Below are 18,456 nucleotides of genomic sequence, written 5' to 3'. Positions count from 1 at the left end.
ACCCCATCCCTACAAAAAAGTATGAAAAATTGATCAGGTATGATGGCTCGTGCCTACAGTCCCACCTACTCAGGAGGATGAGAGAGGAAGATTGCTTGAGTCCAGGAGGTTGAGGCTGCAGTGAGCTAAGATGGCACCACTGCATTACAAAAAAAAAAAAAAAAAAAAAAAAAGCATAATTGATATGGGTCAGGAACTTAATACAAATATTACATTATCTCTTCTGGATTTTGTGATGTCTATGTAGGCATTTTGCATTAGAAATTATAATTTGTTATGTTTTTTTCTTTCCAAATAAATGTTCATTTTTGGAATAAATTTTTTATTGTTTTAGTTAAAGAGAACCCCCAGACTGAATATGTTCCAGGCCTCACAAATCTGTATTTGCCCTTGAATCCATCTATTCCCCACTAATTAAACCAATCCTCTTCTTAGTCTGTGATTAGTTTAGAGGTGGACAGTCTCTGCCCATTGGCTGTGAACCAGGAAGCAGGTAGCCCTCATTGCTTGCAGTTATCTTGATGGACACCAACTCAAGAGGCAGGCAGAACTGAGAGGACTTTGGAGACTGAGGGAACTGTGCTTGAAACCTGATCTATCTTTGGGCACACAATATAGAAGTTCTCTAGTATTTATAATATCAGAATTTTCACAAGCAAATCTCATTCTTATATTTAGTTGAACAGTTGAAATTATAAAGCTAGGTTAAAATGCAAACAAATGTAGAAAAATAGTGCTCATTTTTCTAAAGGATTTTCCATTGGTATAGAAACCGTTCTAATCATTATATCTCTGATAGTTCATAGCACTGAAGCTATAAGAAAGTATCAGTTTGGATGTTTTAAGGTACTACTTTATTAAATGTTAATTTATTTTAAAACTGCTGATTTATTCAATGTGAAAATATAGAAGACTAGGAATAAGAAAAAATGAATTCATGTATATCTCTAGAAATTTCATTTTGATGTACTTCCTTCTGATCATTTTTCTATGTATATGTTTTATTTGAAAAAATCTTTATGATAGTTTAATACAATTTTATCTTCTTCTTTTTTTCTATTATTCCCTATGACCCTAGTAGTTTAGCACAGAAGGGCCTCCATGTTCACAAATTCAGGGGGCTTTTTTCACATTGTAGCCTATGTGAATGGCGTCCACTAGAGTTGTGCAGTAAATAGCCTGTGTGACTGTATGAGGCAGCCATTTACATCTGGGCGTCTGAGCCTTCATGTTTACCTAGAGCATCTTATGATACCATCCCAACTACAGATTTGGGAGTAAAAGGCAGGGCAAACCTCTCCTGGCTGCCTTCCAGTACCACCATATAAATTTAATATTCAGCCTTTGTGCCTTTTTCTCAGGCTGGCTTTGTCTGTAGCTGTGTCTCACAGCTCTCCTCTTACAAGGTTACAACTATGCCTTTTCTTCACCTTGGAATAATCTGCTGACTCCAGTGGATGAAAAAAAGTGTTAAGTAAATTAACCTCATGGCTGTTTTAATGATCACATTTCATTGTTATATCATTTTGGATGGTTCCAATTTGACTTGCTTCTGTCAGTTTCTTTGGATTGATTTTCTATCTGCTCATTTTCAGAAATCTATACTGTTATTATCCTTGCCCTATCTCGAGAAACAGTTAATCTTCATGATTCTAATTTTCTTTTTGTCAAAAAATGAAATATTACTCATAACTCTATAAAGGTACCTAAATAATGGTGAAAAGGCAAATTACATAACCATTTGTAATGGCAAAATATCCTATTTCTTTAATAGTGAAAATACTAACTTACTGGTAACTGCAGACATATTTTTACACCTAATTGATAATTTTTAGTTCTCTGATAGCTCCTGCCAATTCCTCTTACACACGTATTTTGCCAGTATAGGATGTGGGTAGTTGAGGGATTACTCAGAAAAACGGAACCTCATTCTTGGCTGATAGGATGATGAACTGTGTGATAAAATGCATAACATTTTCCTCCACCCTTGGTTCACAAAACTTTGAGTTTTCTAACTTTTATTTTATGCAAACAGGGTTGGCTGCTCAAACCAAGCTTTTGAGAGAGTACAGCAAACAAAGCAATTTCTTAAAAGGTTAAGCCCCTCCTCTACAAAAGGAAAGAAAGGGGTGAGAATTAAAAGGGAGAGAGGTAGAAAGGGAAGGCTAGGTTGTTAGAAAAAGAGGCAAGAGAGGCAAGGGAGGGGTGAAGGAGGAGGAGCAGGAGTGAGAGAAGCAAAGTAATCTGGTCAATTATTTTGCCTAAAAGTTTGAGAGATATCTGCTTGAATTGATGTAGGAAATTAAGCAGTTTGATCTTTGTTCTAATATTTGTCTTGCAATAAGACCATCTTATGTATCAAATGTTATTGTAGAGAAAGAGTAGATATTATTTTTTTGAGACTCCAGAGAACCTAGACACCTGTCTAAATTGTATGAAAGTTCTGTAAAGTTATTAGCAAATATATATATATATATATATATATATTTTGAGACAGAGTTTCGCTCTTGTTGCCCAGGCTGGAGTGCAGTGGTGCAATCTCGGCTCACTGCAACTTCTGCCTCCCAGTTCAAGTGATTCTCTTGCCTCAGCCTCCCAAGTAGCTGGGATTACAGGCGTGTGCCACCACGCCCGGCTAATTTTTGTATTTTTAGTAGAGATGGGGTTTCACCATGTTAGTCAGGCTGGTCTCGAACTCCTGACCTCAGGTAATCCACTGGCCTCGGCCTCCCAAACAAATATTTTTATGAAACATATTCTATAGTATAAATACTCTTTGGAGGGTGCCACCAAAGGTGATATTAAACCTTGCTTTTTTTTGAGACAGAGTCTCACTCTGTCACCCAGGCTGGAGTGCAGTGGTGCAATCTCGGCTCACTGCAGCCTTGACCTCCCCCGTGCTCAGGTAATCCTCCCACTTCAGCCTCCTGAGTAGCTGGGATGACAGGCACACACCACCATGCATGCCACCATGCCTGGCTAGTTTTTCATGGCTGGCTAATTTTTTTTTTGTTATATTTTTTGTAGAGACAAGGTTTCACCATGTTGCCCAGGCTGGCCTTGAACACCTGGGCTCAGGCAATCTGTCCACCTTGGCCTCCCAAAATATTAGGATTACAGGCATGAACCACTGTACCCGGCCTTAAAAAAAAAAAAAAAAAAGACAGAGATTCACTGTGTCTCCCAGGCTGATCTCTAATTGCTGGGATCAAGCGATTCTCCCACCTCAGCCTCCAGAGTAGCTGGGACTACAGGTTCACACCACTGTGCCCAGCCAATGCTATTCTTCAAACAGCCCAATGGGAGCAGAAAATATACTATGTGTGCTCAAGTCATCTACACCATGGCCCTCTGTGTTACTAGTGTGTTTGAAATTTTGTGGATCAGTAAGAATTTCAGTGGCTCACTAGTCTTTATGAACCAACATATGTGGGAGTGGGTTACCCAGCAACCACTCTAAGGCTTTAAGATGAGAAGGTAGGGGAAGTGAGGAAGTCACACTTACCTGCCTGCTGCCTGCCTTCCTTCTCCCATAGCCATGCTCTTGGCTGGGGAGAAAGGGTAGATGTAGAGCCTCCAAGAGCTGCAGAACTATTAAAAATCCATTGGGTTTCTTTCATAAACACATAGATGCTTTTCTAAATCCAGCAGAAATCTGACTCCCTGACCTGATTGTTAGACTTGTGGTCAGAATCCCAGCACATGAACTGGCGCTGCTGCTGGGAATTATGAGTCACCCTTTCATGTTCTTCCTGGTGTTGAAGCAAGTCTCTGCAGAGGAAAAAGAGCAATCCATCAGGTGAGCTCATCACTGTTATCGTCACTGTCTAAGCTCTAACTTCCCAAGAGACCATGCAATGTATGTGAAAGAGCCCTTTTCGAATTCCAGAAACATCACTGTCTCATTACGTGACCTTGGACATGGTTACTTAAGTTCTCAGAGCCTCAGTTTTTTTGGTTAAAATGGAAGAGTTGTCACCGAAACTTAAATAGTTAATGTATGGGAAGTATCATGCAGATCTAGAAAAGTGAAAATATTATTTTATAATACTGTGGACACAGTATAAAGCACATTAGATATTATTTATACCCTCTACATTTTGAAAAGTTTTTGAGATATCTACAATATAAGTAGAGGAGAAAGGAAAGACCCATCAAATAGTAGATGACTATTTGTTAGGTCATTATTCACTCAGCACTTATTGGTCAATATTCTGTGCAAGGTCTGTGGTTTACTGTGGTGATACGAGAATCTGTAAGATACATGGCGTGTCTTTAAAGAGTTTATAAATCTAGGAGGAAAGATTGAACATAGACACAAGCAATTCAGAAGAGAACATGTGCTCTTTTTGAAATGTGCACATAAAGTAACTGCTATAGCACTTCAAAGCAGACTAATTCTGAGGAAGACTCACTGTAGAAGAAAGGCAATCCAAGCCAGTTCCAACATGTGTTGAGTATCCATTATGAGGACTGCTCAGGTATTTGTATATTCAATAAGGACTCTCAGATAAAAGAAACTGCCTGAGTCAAGACATGAAGGTAGAAATACATATATAAAGTGCGGCAGGGAACAACAATGAGCTCATGTGGAAGCAGTGCCCTAATAAAGAAAGATAAACTTGAAATCATTTTGAAGAAGTGCATAACATCATGGATGCCCTTACATATAAATCCAACATTTGGTCTTTTGTCCTGTAGATAGTGCAAGTAATGCATCCTATGGAAGTCCTTAAGAAGAATATATATATATATATATTTTTTTTTTTTTTTGAGACAGAGTCTTGCTCTGTCACCAGGCTGGAGTGCAGTGGTGTGATCACGACCACCGTAGCCTCTGCCTCCAGATTCAAGAAATTCTCCTGCTTCAGCCTCCGGAGTAGCTGGGACTATAGGCACACGCCACCATGTCCAGCTAATTTTTGTATTTTTAGTAAAGACAGAGTTTCACCATGGTGGCCAGGATGGTATCGATCTCCTGACCTTGCGATCCGCCTGCCTCGGCCTCCCAAAGTGCTGGCATTACAGGCATGAGCCACCGTACCTGGCCTAAAAATCTTTTTAAAAAAATATTTTTGTTCTGCTTGCGGATTATCATACGTGGTCTTCCTCTCTGTTGAACTGGATTGGCTCTGATTCTGGGAAAGATTATGTAAGAATTCTTCATTTTTGATAATAGAATTTCAACTTTGTTATCAGCTATTCTAGAACCCAAAGCTTCTGGAAATTTCTTTTATTTATTTATTTATTTTGAGGTGGAGTCTTGCTTTGTCACCCAGGCTGGAGTGCAGTGGTGAGATCTTGGTTCACTGCAACCTCCGCCTCCCCCGTTCAAGTGATTCCCCTGACTCAGCCTCCCGAGTAGCTGGGACTACAGGCATCCACCACCATGCCCAGCTAATTTTTGTATTTTTAGTGGAGACAGGATTTCACTATGTTGGCCAGGCTGGTCTTGAACTCCTGACCTCAGGTGATCTGCCCGCCTTGGCCTCCTAAAATGTTGGGATTACAGGCATGAGCCACTGCGCCTGGCCTAGAAATTTCTTAAGGCAATAAAATATAGTGGTTGAAACTCCTGGCACCACTCTTTTGTATACTGATACCAAAAGAGGGCTTAAACAATTGACAATTGGAAGAGACTGTCTTAGAGATATGTTGTCTCCTTAATGTCCCAACTCACTAGAACTCAAATATTAACATTTGTATCAGTCAGGGTTTAGTCAGGAAAAAAGAAACCACACCAATTATTTTAAGAGAGAATTTACACAGGGAAATTTAGTTATATAGATATTGGAGGACTGACAGGGGAAAAAGGAACAAATACACAGGGAAAGTAATTGCAGAAAGCAGCTGCTACCACTAGGCCTGGGGGGAAAGGTAAAAGGTTGGGGTTGTTGGAAACTACAAGCTTGGAGAAGGTGGAAGCTGGAATCCAGACCTCTGAGGTGAAGAAGCTGCCTGGATGGCACTGGTGCTTCAGAACGCAGAGGAGAGTCCAGTGGAGCTGGAACCCAGATTTCAGAAGATGCTCTGAGACAGTGCCATGAACTGGGTTCTGGGAGATGGGGAAATAGTGGAAACTGGAACCAACTGCTACTAGAAAAAGCTAGAACTGCTGGGGTGAAGAACCACAGCTAGGTGATACCGACAAGAATAGTAAGCAAATGGGAAGGAGTGTGTTCCACCTCCTTCCTCCCGTCTGTTCTCTCTCTAGCTCCCCCATTGGCAGAACCTAACCGGAAGCCGGGTGGCAAAAATGACACTGGTGGTTACCCACAACCGGCTTCAGCATCACAAGGCCAAATATGGAAGAGCGGGTTTGATCCTGAAAGAGTACTAATAACTAGCACTACAGACACACAATTCACCAGGAGAACTTATTTACAATTGAGAATTTTGAAATCTACACCGGAGTTCTGATTCAGTAGTTTTAGAGTGGGGCTTAGAAATCTTCACCTTTGAAACAGCCTTGAATGATTTGATGCAGGACATCTTCTAAACACCCTTTCAGAAATGCTGCTCTAGTCTGTCTAAGCTAAATCCCTGAATCAAGTTAGAACAAGGTTGGTGACGTGCTCAACTCCACTAATTTAGGAGTTAAACTCAATAATTAATTTTACTTTTTTAAGTTTTTTCATAAAAAATGCTTATATGAAGAATGCCTCTGACGTATCTTCAAAAACTGCAATTTAAAGATTTGTCCATTGTGGTATGCAACATCTCGCATTCACGTATAACGTTTACAATTCTAAAACATATAAAAAGAAAATGATTAAAATAGAAACCTTGAATGAGATAATATATACAATTTCATGTGAGAAGATAGGTTTTTCACATGAACTTGTATGTTTTTTCTTGTCAGTCAAAAGAAAAGAAAAGAAATAACACTTTGCATTTCTCTTTTGCTTTGGCTGCCAGGAAGCTCAGAGTCATTCAGTAGAATCTCATCCAAGGCTTCTGTTTGGATAATTTTATTTTTACATTTTTAAAAACTGTGAGTTGCTTCATGTTTTTTCTTGAAACATATTGAACAATAAATTCATATAGGAATTAAAATTATACATATTTTTCAAAATGCTTTTACATATACTACTGTGAAGTTCTCACTTATTAAACTCAAGGTATAATAAAGGCCCAAATTGATGTCCTCTTAGAAGAAATTTATCTGCTGTAGCAGTTTTGAGAAGGTACTGGTCTTCAATATGAAATAATTTTTTCATACAAATATGTGTCATTAATATATCCTCTAGGACTCTTTACACTTTATAAGCTAGATTAAAAGCGTATTGAGTGCTGGGCATGGGGGCTCACGTCTGTAATCCCAGCAATTTGGGAGGCCAAGGCAGTCGAATTATTTGAGGCCAGGAGTTTGAGACCAGCCTGGACAAGATGGCAAAACTCCATCTCTACTCAAAACACAAAAATTAACTGGGTGTGGTGGTGCGGGCCTGTAGTCCCAGCTACTTAGAAGGCTGAGACATGGGGAGAATCACTTGAACCTGGGAGGCAAAGGTTGTAGTGAGCCAAGATGGCACCATTGCATTCCAGCCTGGGCGACAGAGCAAGACTGTCTCCAAAGAAAAAAAAAAAAGCCTATTGATACAATTTTACCTTTTTAATATTTAATTTATTTCTACTGTTTATATAGTCATACCTTAGAAACTTGAAAATGACAATAAAACATTATTATGCTAGGAGTAGGCAATCTGTTAAAAATTCAGACACAGAATACTATAGGCCAGGGGTGTCCAATCTTTTGGCTTCTCCGGGCCCCACTGAAAGAAGAATTGTCTGGGCCGCACATGAAATACACTAACGCTAAGGATAGCTGATGAGCTTTAAAAAATCGCAAAAAAAGTCTTGTAATTTTAAGGGAGTTTATGAATTTGTGTTGGGCCATATTCAAAGTGTCCTGGGCTGCATGCATGGATAAGCTTGCTCTAGGCAAATAAGATGTCTTAGTTCTGAGTGGGCTTATAGTAGATTGACATGGAACTGGTTTTATTTTTCTGCAATAACTTACCACCTTGCAGAATTTCTTTTACTTATTTATTTGTTTATTTATTTTCGAGATGGCGTCTCACTCTGTTGCCCAGGCTGGAGTGCAGTGGCACGATCATGGCTCACTGCACCCTCCCGGGTTCAAGCCTCCCGGGTTCAAGCGATTCTTGTGCCTCAGCCTCCCGAGTAGCTGGGACTACAGGCATGCCCCATCATGCCTGGCTAATTTTTGTGTTTTTTAGTAGAGACAGGGTTCCGACATTTTGGCCCGGCTAGTCTCGAACTCCTGACCTCAAGTGATCTGCCCGCCTTCATTTATAGACATCATATTGTGTATAGTGCCTGAGAAAGTACATAATAGTGGAATAAACATCCTAGACACTTACTTTATAGTTGTTTTTGATGACTCGTAAGAGTGATGCAAAAAAAAATAAAAGAGTGATTTGGCCGGGTACTATGGCTCATGCCTGTAATTTCAACACTTTAGGAGGCTGAGGCGGGCAGGTAACTTGAGGTCAGGAGTTTGAGACCAGCCTGGCCAAAAATGGTGAAACCCCATGTCTGCTAAAAATACAAAAATTAGATCAGCGTGGTGGCACATGCCTGTAGTCCCAGCTACTCCGGAGGCTGTGGCAGGAGAATCGCTTGAACCTGGGAGGCAGAGGTTGCGGTTAGCTGAGATCTTGCCACTGCACTCCAGCCTGGTTGACAGAGCGAGACTCTGTCTCAAAAAAAAAAAAAAAAGTGAATCAGTCTTATAAAGGGGATCATTTCACGACCTCAAAGTCTGAGTCACTTTACATGGTAATTAAAATGAACCCATTGCACTGAATCTTCCATGGTAGAAAACAGTAATATGATATCTCCCCTATTGTTGAAAGAATATCAGCTGTGAGTAAACATATGAGCAATAGGAGTCCCCAGGTCCAGTTGGAAAAAAATGATAAAAACTTATGAGCAAATATTTGTTTTCTGGCTGCTACACTATTGTGTTTTTTTAACTAATACAAATAATGTAATTCGGGGAATATTCAACGTATAGAGCCCTTTTCTACCTCAAAAAGAAAGTGCTTCCTATTGCTCTCTTGGCTTACTAAAGCTTGTCATGGATACAGTCTTGGTGAGAGTGATAAAGAGCTCTGGCATTTGGTCTGTTTCACCTGAATTGTAACTAGGGTCCCCTGATGAAATTATCTCCTGCAGGGACTACTTATTTATTGTTTATCTTCTGTTTAACTAGAATGTTTTTAGCAGCTACAAGGTGATCTCATTTACATCATGAATATGGTTTCTGGACATCTTATCTTCATAACTATACAAATAATTCATCTAAATTCAAATAAGAAAAAACAGTTAAAATTTGCCATATATTGTAGCCCTTAAAATGCTTTGGAGAAAAAGGAATATGACATTCCATAAAATCAGAAAACATAAATATAGAGTTGGGATAAGGAAATTCAAGAGCCTAATCTGGAAGACAAGGATTCACCTATGTATTAACAAAAGGTTCTACCAATGTAATTCAAGACATGAAACAGTATCTGGCAAAGCCTGTGGGAAAAAGCACTGGAGAGGGAGACAGATTACTTGGGTTCTAGTCTGGGCTCTGCCACTAAATGAGTGTGTGCCCTTGAACAGATCAGAACTCTCTATGAATTATTCCATTTGTAAAATGAGAGAATTAGATTAATACATTTTTATAAGATTCCCATTGTTCTAACAGTCTGTCCCTAGATGTTCCATAAAATATACAGGTAGGTAAGTTAGAATTACCTGTTTAAGACTAGCTTTTCAGATTGATGATTATTTCAGTTCATTCTGCATAAGGATACCAGACAAAGCAACTCAAGTCCTGGGAGGGTCAGAAAGTGCAGGAGCTTAAGTCTATCTGTTAATGCGTTACTGTAGGGGAGGCAGAGAAAGGGTAATATATCTGTTTATTTTGCAATTTATACAGTTCAAGGGGACAGTTTCTAAAATATATGCTATTTGTTTCCAAACTATGCTCCTTTAGGAAATGCATAATTTTGGTGGTTAATGGTAATATAATAAAACTTAGTTATGGCATTTAGCCATCTGTCATTTACCCACTTTACATGTGTTGTTTATGTATTTTCTGTTTTTATGTAATGAGCTCCTTTGGTGTATTCCTACATGGAAGGATACTGCCTCTTATCCTACCTGAGCTTCTGAAATAATTAGATTGGGGAGAAAAACGCTGAATTGAAATCTGTCTGACTTTTAAACAATGATGTTGACTCACTTTTTGCTAGAATACGACAAGCCAGATATTATTTTCTGTGCAACATTAAAAAATTATTTGCTGTTTTTTTCTTTTCTTGCTCAGTTTTATTTTCATTTTATTTTTTTTCTTTTATTTTACTTTCAGTTTTGGGCTACATGTGCTGAATGCTCAGGTTTGTTACGTAGGTATACATGTGCCATGGTGGTTTGTTGCACCTATCAACCCCTCATCTAGGTTTTAAGCCCCGCATGCTCTCCCTCCCCTTTTCCCCCACCCCGTGACAGGCCCCAGTATATGATGTTCACCTCCCTGTGTCCATCTGTTCTCATTGTTCAACTCCCACTTATGAGTGAGACCATGCGGTGTTTGGTTTCCTGTTCCTGTGTTAGTTTGCTGAGGATGATGGTTTCTAGCTTCATCCATGTCCCTGCAAAGGACATGAACTCATTCTTTTTTATGGCTGCATAGTATTCCATGGTGTATATAAACTGATTGTTCATGTAGTGCACTCCCTATAGCACATGGTCTAATTAAATGATCTCTTTACCACCTGTTTACAAGGCAAAACATTAAAAAGAACAGTAACTCTGGCACTAATCATATTGACAAGGAAATAATAAACACAAACCACAGATTTATAAGGTGAGCAATTGTGCCAAGGTCTTTTTTTCAGATATCTATTTTCATTTTATTTATTTATTTATTTATTTATTTGAGACGGAGTCTCACTCTGTCACCCAGGCTGGAGTGAAGTGGCATTGTCTTGGCTCACTGCAATCTCTGTCTGCCTCCCTGGTTCAAGTGATTCTCCTACCTCAGTCTCCCTAGTAGCTGGGATTACAGGCACGTGCCATCACGCCTGGCTAATTTTTGTATTTTTGATACAGATGGGGTTTTGCCACATTGGCCAGGCTGGTCTTGAACTCCTGGCCTCAAGTGATCTGCCCTCCTCAGCCTCCCAAAGTGCTGGGATTACAGGCATGAGCCACCGCACCCAGCCTATTTTCATTTTTAGTGTTTTACTATTTTTCCTATTCATTAGCAATGTTAATTGATAAATCTCCTGAAGGCCAAGGACAATATATCACAACATTTAAAGATAAGAATCACATAAATGTCTAATGGGAAAATATTCCCAATTGTAGAATCAATGAAGACTGAAGATAAAAAAAGAATGCATACAGAGGAGAGAAAAGTATCAATGCAACAGCAGTGTGTAATATGCAAGAGATCCAGTGGTTAGTTTTTGTTTGATAATTATGTTCTTGCAAATTTATGTGTAGTTTTAAAATATGTTGGATTCAGACATTGAGGCTCCTCGAAAAATTATAGGTAGATGATACGTTAAATCAGTCTACAGGTTTATACAGTTACAGGGTAGAAATGATTATCTACTGAGTCTTAATGTGTTGAATGTCTATTTCAAGTCCATTTGTCAAAATAAAGTATGGTAGCAAATGTCTTTAATCTGAACAGAATGGTTTTTATTGATAAATTGATGATTGAATTTCAGGAGCTAAAAATCTATATTGCTTTCTAATTTTCTTATTGGTTTATTTGCAAGTCAAGTGTAATAGTAGGAAGTTAACTGTAGTTTTAACATTGAATTAGAACTGTCACACATGAATTGCTTAATACCTTTTCTGTATTTTAGTAGACTGACCTGTCTTTCATTTTCATGTCCTACTTTTTAATTCAATTGAGTCACATAATGGGCTGTAATTGAGTCACAAAACAGGAAATAAGCTTGTGCCAAGTATATGGGACAAACTTGGCATATGTGGTGTCTTTACTCTTATTAGTGGAAAGTCAGTTCTGGTAAATCAATCAGTCAGTTTATCATTAGTATTTCCCTCACCTGGTAAGACAGGACATAGTACAGTTTCACATCCCTTACCTGCAATTATGAAATCCAAAAAGCTATGAAAAGAGGAAGTGTTTTCAAAATTCAAAACCTGACCTGACTTGACCTGAACTCATTTAGCACTGAAACTGTACTGAACTTATATGCACCTTTGTAGTCTTTTTTTTTTTTTTTTTTTTTTTGAGACAGAGTTTCGCTTTTGTCACCCAGGCTGGAGTGCAATGGTGTGATCTTGGCTCACTGCAACCTCCACCTCCCAGGTTTCAGTGATTCTCCCGCCACAGCCTTCTGAGTAGCTGGGATTACAGGCACCCGCCATCATGCCCAGCTAATTTTTGTATTTTAGTAGAGATGGGGTTTCACCATGTTGGCCAGGCTGGTCTTGAACTTCAGGTGATGTGCCTGCCTTGGCCTCCCAAAGTGTTGGGATTACAGGCATGAGCCACCGTGCCCGGCCTGTAGTCTTTATTTATCTCACTTAGTGTGAATATGCACATGCTTTACTAGAGTGATATTAATATGGTTAAGAGGGTGCTACCCAGATCCTGCTGAAAGTATAATATATGGCATATGTATCCTGCTTTTTTTTCTAAAATCTGAAAGATACTGACTTCCAAAACAATCTTCAAGAGTACCTTTTCTTTGAATATAAATCTCCTAATGTGCATTTTTTCAATACTGAGTCATTTTCTATCTTTTCAGCAACTTCCCAGGTACATTATGATTATTGCATTATTATTGCAAGTATTAAAGGCAAAATCCTGCTTTCATCCTCTCTGTTGTTAGTACACTGTGAAGGCTGAATGGCTTGCTAGAAAGAACCTTAGCTGTACTGTAAAGAAACCTAGAGTTAAATCCTGGTTGGGCTGCTCATAAGATGTGTGACCTTGGACAACCTATTTAACATCTCTGAGCATTACATTTCTTTTTCTGTAAAATACTGACTGATACCTACATTGCCCCCACCCTCTTTTTCAGTCTCAACCTCAAAGAAGGAATTCTGGTTAGGTGGACTATAGTTGTTATCCTTTACCTTTGTTGGATTCCATTGCTACTCCTTTCTTTGCCCTAGGGATGTCCAAAATGATAATTTTTTAGTTAATCAATTATAAAATTTATTCTTGCCTTTTCTGCCAGGACCTCAAGATACCTAAGCTGTTAGTTTAGGTACAAGTAACAAGAAAAGTAAATAGAAGCAAGAGAATTGATGCTATGCTTATCAGGGAAAGTAAAATAGCAATCTAAGATGTGCTCTGGCAGCAATAAAGTTATGGAAAAGGTGGCACAAATATTTTCCATAGTAAAGGGATAGTCTAGAAACCTACTGAGATTTTTTTTTTTTTTTTTTTTTTTGAGATGGAGTCTCGCTCTGTTGCCTAGGCTGGAGTGCGATATGGTACTATCTGGGCTCACAGCAACCTCCGCCTCCCGCGTTCAAGCAATTCTCTTGCCTCAGCTTCCTGAGTAGCTGGGATTACAGGCGCCTGCCACCACACCCGGCTAATTTTGTATTTTTAGTAGAGATGGGGTTTCACCATGCTGGCCAGGCTGGTCTCGAACTCCTGACCTCAGGTGATCCACTTGCCTGGACTCCCAAAGTGTTGGGATTATAGACGTGAGCCACCGTGCTTGGCCCTACTGAGATTTTATAAGTGTCAATGGATTCTTTTAAAAACTATTGGGTTGCACTAGTAGAGACCTTTTTTGACATGACTTTGGACATAGTCTGTGTTTGGAGGTAGAGGAAGGCTGCTCCTTAATTTTTAATTCTCCATCAGTGTCTGTGATACATATTGTGGAATTATAGATCATCATTGACAATTTCTGATATAAAAGTCATATACGTGTGTGTATGTGATTGTGTGTGTGCATGTGTGTGTGTGTTGATAGATAGTGATGGTCCTTGTTTTGAGTTTTTAGAGTGTATTTCCCTTTACAAAATTGTTTCTTTTGTTCATAGTGCTATTGTTGTTAATTGAGGTTATCATCAGGAGATCTTTCACCATTTAAATGGTTTCACTTTACAAGGCATCATGTGTGCATACCTTTATTTTCCATTTTAAATTTCTTTTTAAAATTCAGAGTCCTTCAGACTAAGAACATTAGGCAACACTTGGTGTAAGAAAATATGTGGTTACCATGGGGATTAGGAGCTATTCCAGGTCTGTTTGACCTCTTTTCTTTATTGCAGGTAATTTATTCTAATACATCAAAAATTGCTTCTCAGGAGAAACTCTATTCTTTGATAGGCACGTTTACAGTTCTTTAATGCCACTGGTCTGAAAGGTAAGACTTTCCAGATATATTTTATTTTTCTGAATATTTAGACCATAATATTATCCTTGTTTAATAATAATATAATAGTAATAATAAGCATGATGTATTGCACACTTACTATGTAGCTAGCACATAATCTCATTTAATTCTTAAAACCTTTCTTTGTGGTAGTATTATTAATTAGAGTTAGGTTTGGCAGACAGAGAAATAAATATCCCAAAACAATGGCTTCAGTCAATGGTTTATTTCTCTTTCCTGTTCAAGAAATCCAGAAGAGGCAGTTCGGGGTTGATATGATACAGTGGCAGAGACTCAATCTCTTTCTGTCTAATACCTCTGGCACATATAGCTTCCAATTCCAAGGTTACCTCATCCACAGAGGAGACTGTTGGAGCTTCAGCCTTCATGTCCATATTCTAGCTGTAGGAAGAAGGAAGGGGAAGTCCTACCGCTTTCTTTAAGAATACTTCCCAGAAGTAGCACAAGCCATTGCCACATACATCCCCAAACTCAGATGGCCACACCTAGTTGTAAAAGAGATTTTTTTCCACTCACCTGTGTGTCCTTTTAAGAACTAAGATTCTGTTGCTTTGGAAGATGATAAGAATGAGTATTAGGAGACAGCCAGCAGTATGCCATGTTTGAGTGCTCTCATGCCCAACTTACAAATGGAAAAATTGAGTCATAAGAAGTTAAATGGACTTACTAAGAGCTCACAGCTGGTGGAGTCAAGATTCAAAGCTAGGTCATTCAAACTTCAGAGCTCTCAAGCACTACTTTGAAGGGCTTCTACCGTAAAAGAGTTGTTTGACTTTATTCATCTCTTCTGCTGAATTAGTCTAAAGAAAACATTTCTGGACTAAGTTGCTAGGTCAATCTATTGAAACAATGGAATCCTTTATTTTACCAAGCATTCTTGGCAAAGGGCACAGTACTGGTATCAACTTGTGCAATGAAGCCTTTACTTTTGCTGACCTTTTGGATAGGTAGATTCAAAAAATTTAGTGACAGGTTTAGAAAATTGCCTGGTGTACAGATTAAAGTCTTATTTTCAATCTTCTACTTGCTTGGGGTTGCAACAGGTTTTAACTTCATTAAAATATGCTTTGCTGTTTTATTGATGGTTTGGATTTTCAACAAGGTAATAAAGGGACAAAGTTTTCAATAGAGCCAATAAGAATAAATAAAAAGAAATGATTTACTGTAGGAAAAATCACAGTAAATTATGATTATTTTTCTACTAAAAATTTTTCAAGATAAATGATGCACATCTTAGACTAGATCAGACTATGTTACTTCTAAGTTATTTGGAAAGTATTACATTTAGATGGTTAACTTGTGATTCTTTAATATCTTACTTGTGTAAAAATCTAAATCATATAACATATTATGAACTAGGCCTCCCTTCCTTTCCGTTTCCTTTCTTTCTTCCATTTCACAAAGCCTAATTTGTTAATCTTTTCCTTAGGTTCGTTTTTGTTTAGATTCTTCTCTCTTCCTAGCTCACAAGGGTTTTTAATCATTCTCATGCCTGACTAGCTCTTTGCTTTCTAGCACCAAGGGAGAAAATGAGAATATGAATTAATAAACCAATAAAAAAGTAAATACCATGCTTTATACATGTCAACTCAAGATTGCTATGTTGCTTACAATTTTCAACATTTTAAATAACTTCTGTAAATTTATCAATACTTTTTAGAGGCCAGGTTGGGTGGCTCACACCTGTAATCTCAGCACTTTGAGAGGCTGAGGCGTGCAGGTCACCTGAGGTCACGATTTTGAGACCAATCTGGCCAACATGGTGAAACCCCATCTCTACTAAAAATACAAAATTAGTTGGACATGGTGGCGGGTGCCTGTAATCAGCTACACGGGAAGCTGAGGCAGGAGAATTGCTTGAGCCTGGGAGGCTGAGGTTGCAGTGAGCTGAGATCTCGCCATTGCACGCTAGCCTGGGTGACAGAGCGAAACTCTGTCTCAAAACAAACAAACAAACAAACAAACAAAACTTTTTAGAAAGGTGATTAAGATAAATGGTATATATCAGTTGCTCAAGCCAGGCATGGTGATACTTGCCTGTAGTCCCAGCTACTCAGGAGGCTGAGGCAGGAGGATGGTTTGAGGCCAGGAGTTCAAAGTTGCAGTAAGCTATGATCATGCCACTGTACTCCAGCCTTGGTGACAGAGTAATACCCTGTCTCAAAAAACAAACAAGCAAGGCTCAGCACAGTGGCTCTTGCCTGTAATCCTATCACTTTGGGAGGTCAAGGTAGAAGGTACCCTTTCATTCAGGAGTTTGAGACCAGCCTGGGCAACATGGTGAGACACTGTCACTACATAAAATAAAAAAAAATTAGCTTGGTGTGGTGGCTGGTGCCTGGGGTCCCAGCTACTAGGAAGGCTGAAGTGGGAGGATCACTGGAGCCCAGGAGGTTGAGGCTGCAGTGAGCTGTGATCGCACCACTGTACTCTAGGTGACTGAGCAAGACCCAAACAAACAAACAAACAAAAAGCAGTTGTTCAACAGAAGTTCTTTACTTAACAAACCACAACAACACTGGGGACATAGAGTGGTTAATGACAAGGTTTAATGATTTGAGGGTTTGCTTAGAAGTCAATAGACATTTCATTGTTGTGATAACTTACAGAAAAGTCACTTCCAAATGAAAAAATATATGATAAAACGTCAAAGAGGGCCAGGTGCGGTGGCTCATGCCCATAATTCCAGCACTTTGGGAGGCCGAGGTAGGTGGTCACTTGGGGTCAGGAGTTCAAGACCAACCTGACCAACATGGTGAAACTCCATCTCTACTAAAAATACAAAAATTAGCTGGGCATGTTGGTGCATGCCTGTAGTCCCAGCTGTTCAGGGATCTGAGGCAGGAGGATCACTTGAACCTGGGAGGCAGAGGTTGCAGTGAGCCAAGATTGTGCCACTGTATTCCAGCCTGAGTGACAAAGTGAGTCTGTGTCTCAAAAAAAAAAAAAAAAAAAAAGTCAAAGGGAACAGTGATCACAGAACAGATCAAGGGTCAGAGCACAACAGAGATTTCTACTTATTTGTAGTGTGCCTTTGGTTCTTTGCAAACATTGAGCAAGAACAGGACCAGGGACCAAAGATGTGGGCAGAAGAACACAGATGATTAGTCTTTAACAGATTTTTCACTAATTATTTTATATATTATTCATTTGTATTTATACAAGTAATATCTTAATACATATTCCTTATGAAAAATTCTAAAGCCACATTGGAATAAAGGCAAAATGTCTGTTTTCCAGTGTTTTTTTTTTTTTTTGAGACGAAGTCTCGCTCTGTCACCCAGGCTGGAGTGCAATGGTAGGATCTCGGCTCACGGACACCTCTGCCTCCTAGGTTTAAGCAATTCTCCTGCCTCAGCCCCGCGAGCAGCTGGGATTACAGGCGCCTGCCTCCACACCCAGCTAATTTTTGTGTTTTTAGTAGAGATGGGGTTTCACCATCTTGGTCAGGCTGGTCTCCAATTCCTGACCTCAGATGATCCACCTGCCTCGGCCTCCCAAAGTGCTGGGATTACAGGTGTGAGCTACCACACCTGGAAAATTGCTTTTCTAGTTGAATGTGCAAAAACAACATTAAGAACCACTACAAATTCCTCACACATAGTTTTAAAAGTAGAGTATGAAAAGTACTCCTAATTTATTATTACCTTTCCATGAAGTGACCAGAGAATTAATTCCAGGAAAAGGGGACTACAGAAAACATAGTAATTGGGTAACCATTATCCATGGCTCCCCTTATAAAAAAAAAGTCCCCATTTTATCTGGGGCAGCAGTGTGTGCGGCTCCATAACACTTTGTTGGATAATTACCTTCCTAGACTCCTTTGCTTTTGAGGAGACCAGTGTGGCACACAATCCTGCCAATGAGATTTCATGGCAATCTGCATAGGAAGCTTCTGGAGGTTTTTAAATCTTTGCAAAAGGGGCGATAATAAGAAAAAAGTGTCCTTTTCCATTTCTTTCTCGTTTGAAAGTAGATGAGGTATTTAGAACTATGGCAGCTATGGAACAATGAGGTGAAAAGAATAAAG

The 18,456-nt window shown here is 39.1% G+C and overlaps 1 long non-coding RNA gene across 1 annotated transcript in view; it reads left to right on the top strand.

Annotated features, from left to right (window-relative positions):
• The first annotated feature begins 3,604 nt into the window (after positions 1-3,604).
• LOC129059966 (uncharacterized) overlaps positions 3,605-18,456 on the top strand; it is a 43,588-nt gene continuing 28,736 nt past the window's right edge. The window contains exons 1-2 of the long non-coding RNA XR_008526230.1: positions 3,605-3,799; positions 14,302-14,396. This is a non-coding gene — a long non-coding RNA (uncharacterized LOC129059966). The remainder of the gene's footprint in view (positions 3,800-14,301; positions 14,397-18,456) is intronic.

The sequence above is a fragment of the Pongo abelii genome, chromosome 5 (assembly GCF_028885655.2).
Source record: "Pongo abelii isolate AG06213 chromosome 5, NHGRI_mPonAbe1-v2.0_pri, whole genome shotgun sequence".
Classification (NCBI taxonomy): Eukaryota; Metazoa; Chordata; class Mammalia; order Primates; family Hominidae; genus Pongo; species Pongo abelii.
Note: the sequence above shows the minus strand (reverse complement) of the source record. Positions and strands in the feature narration are given on the sequence as shown.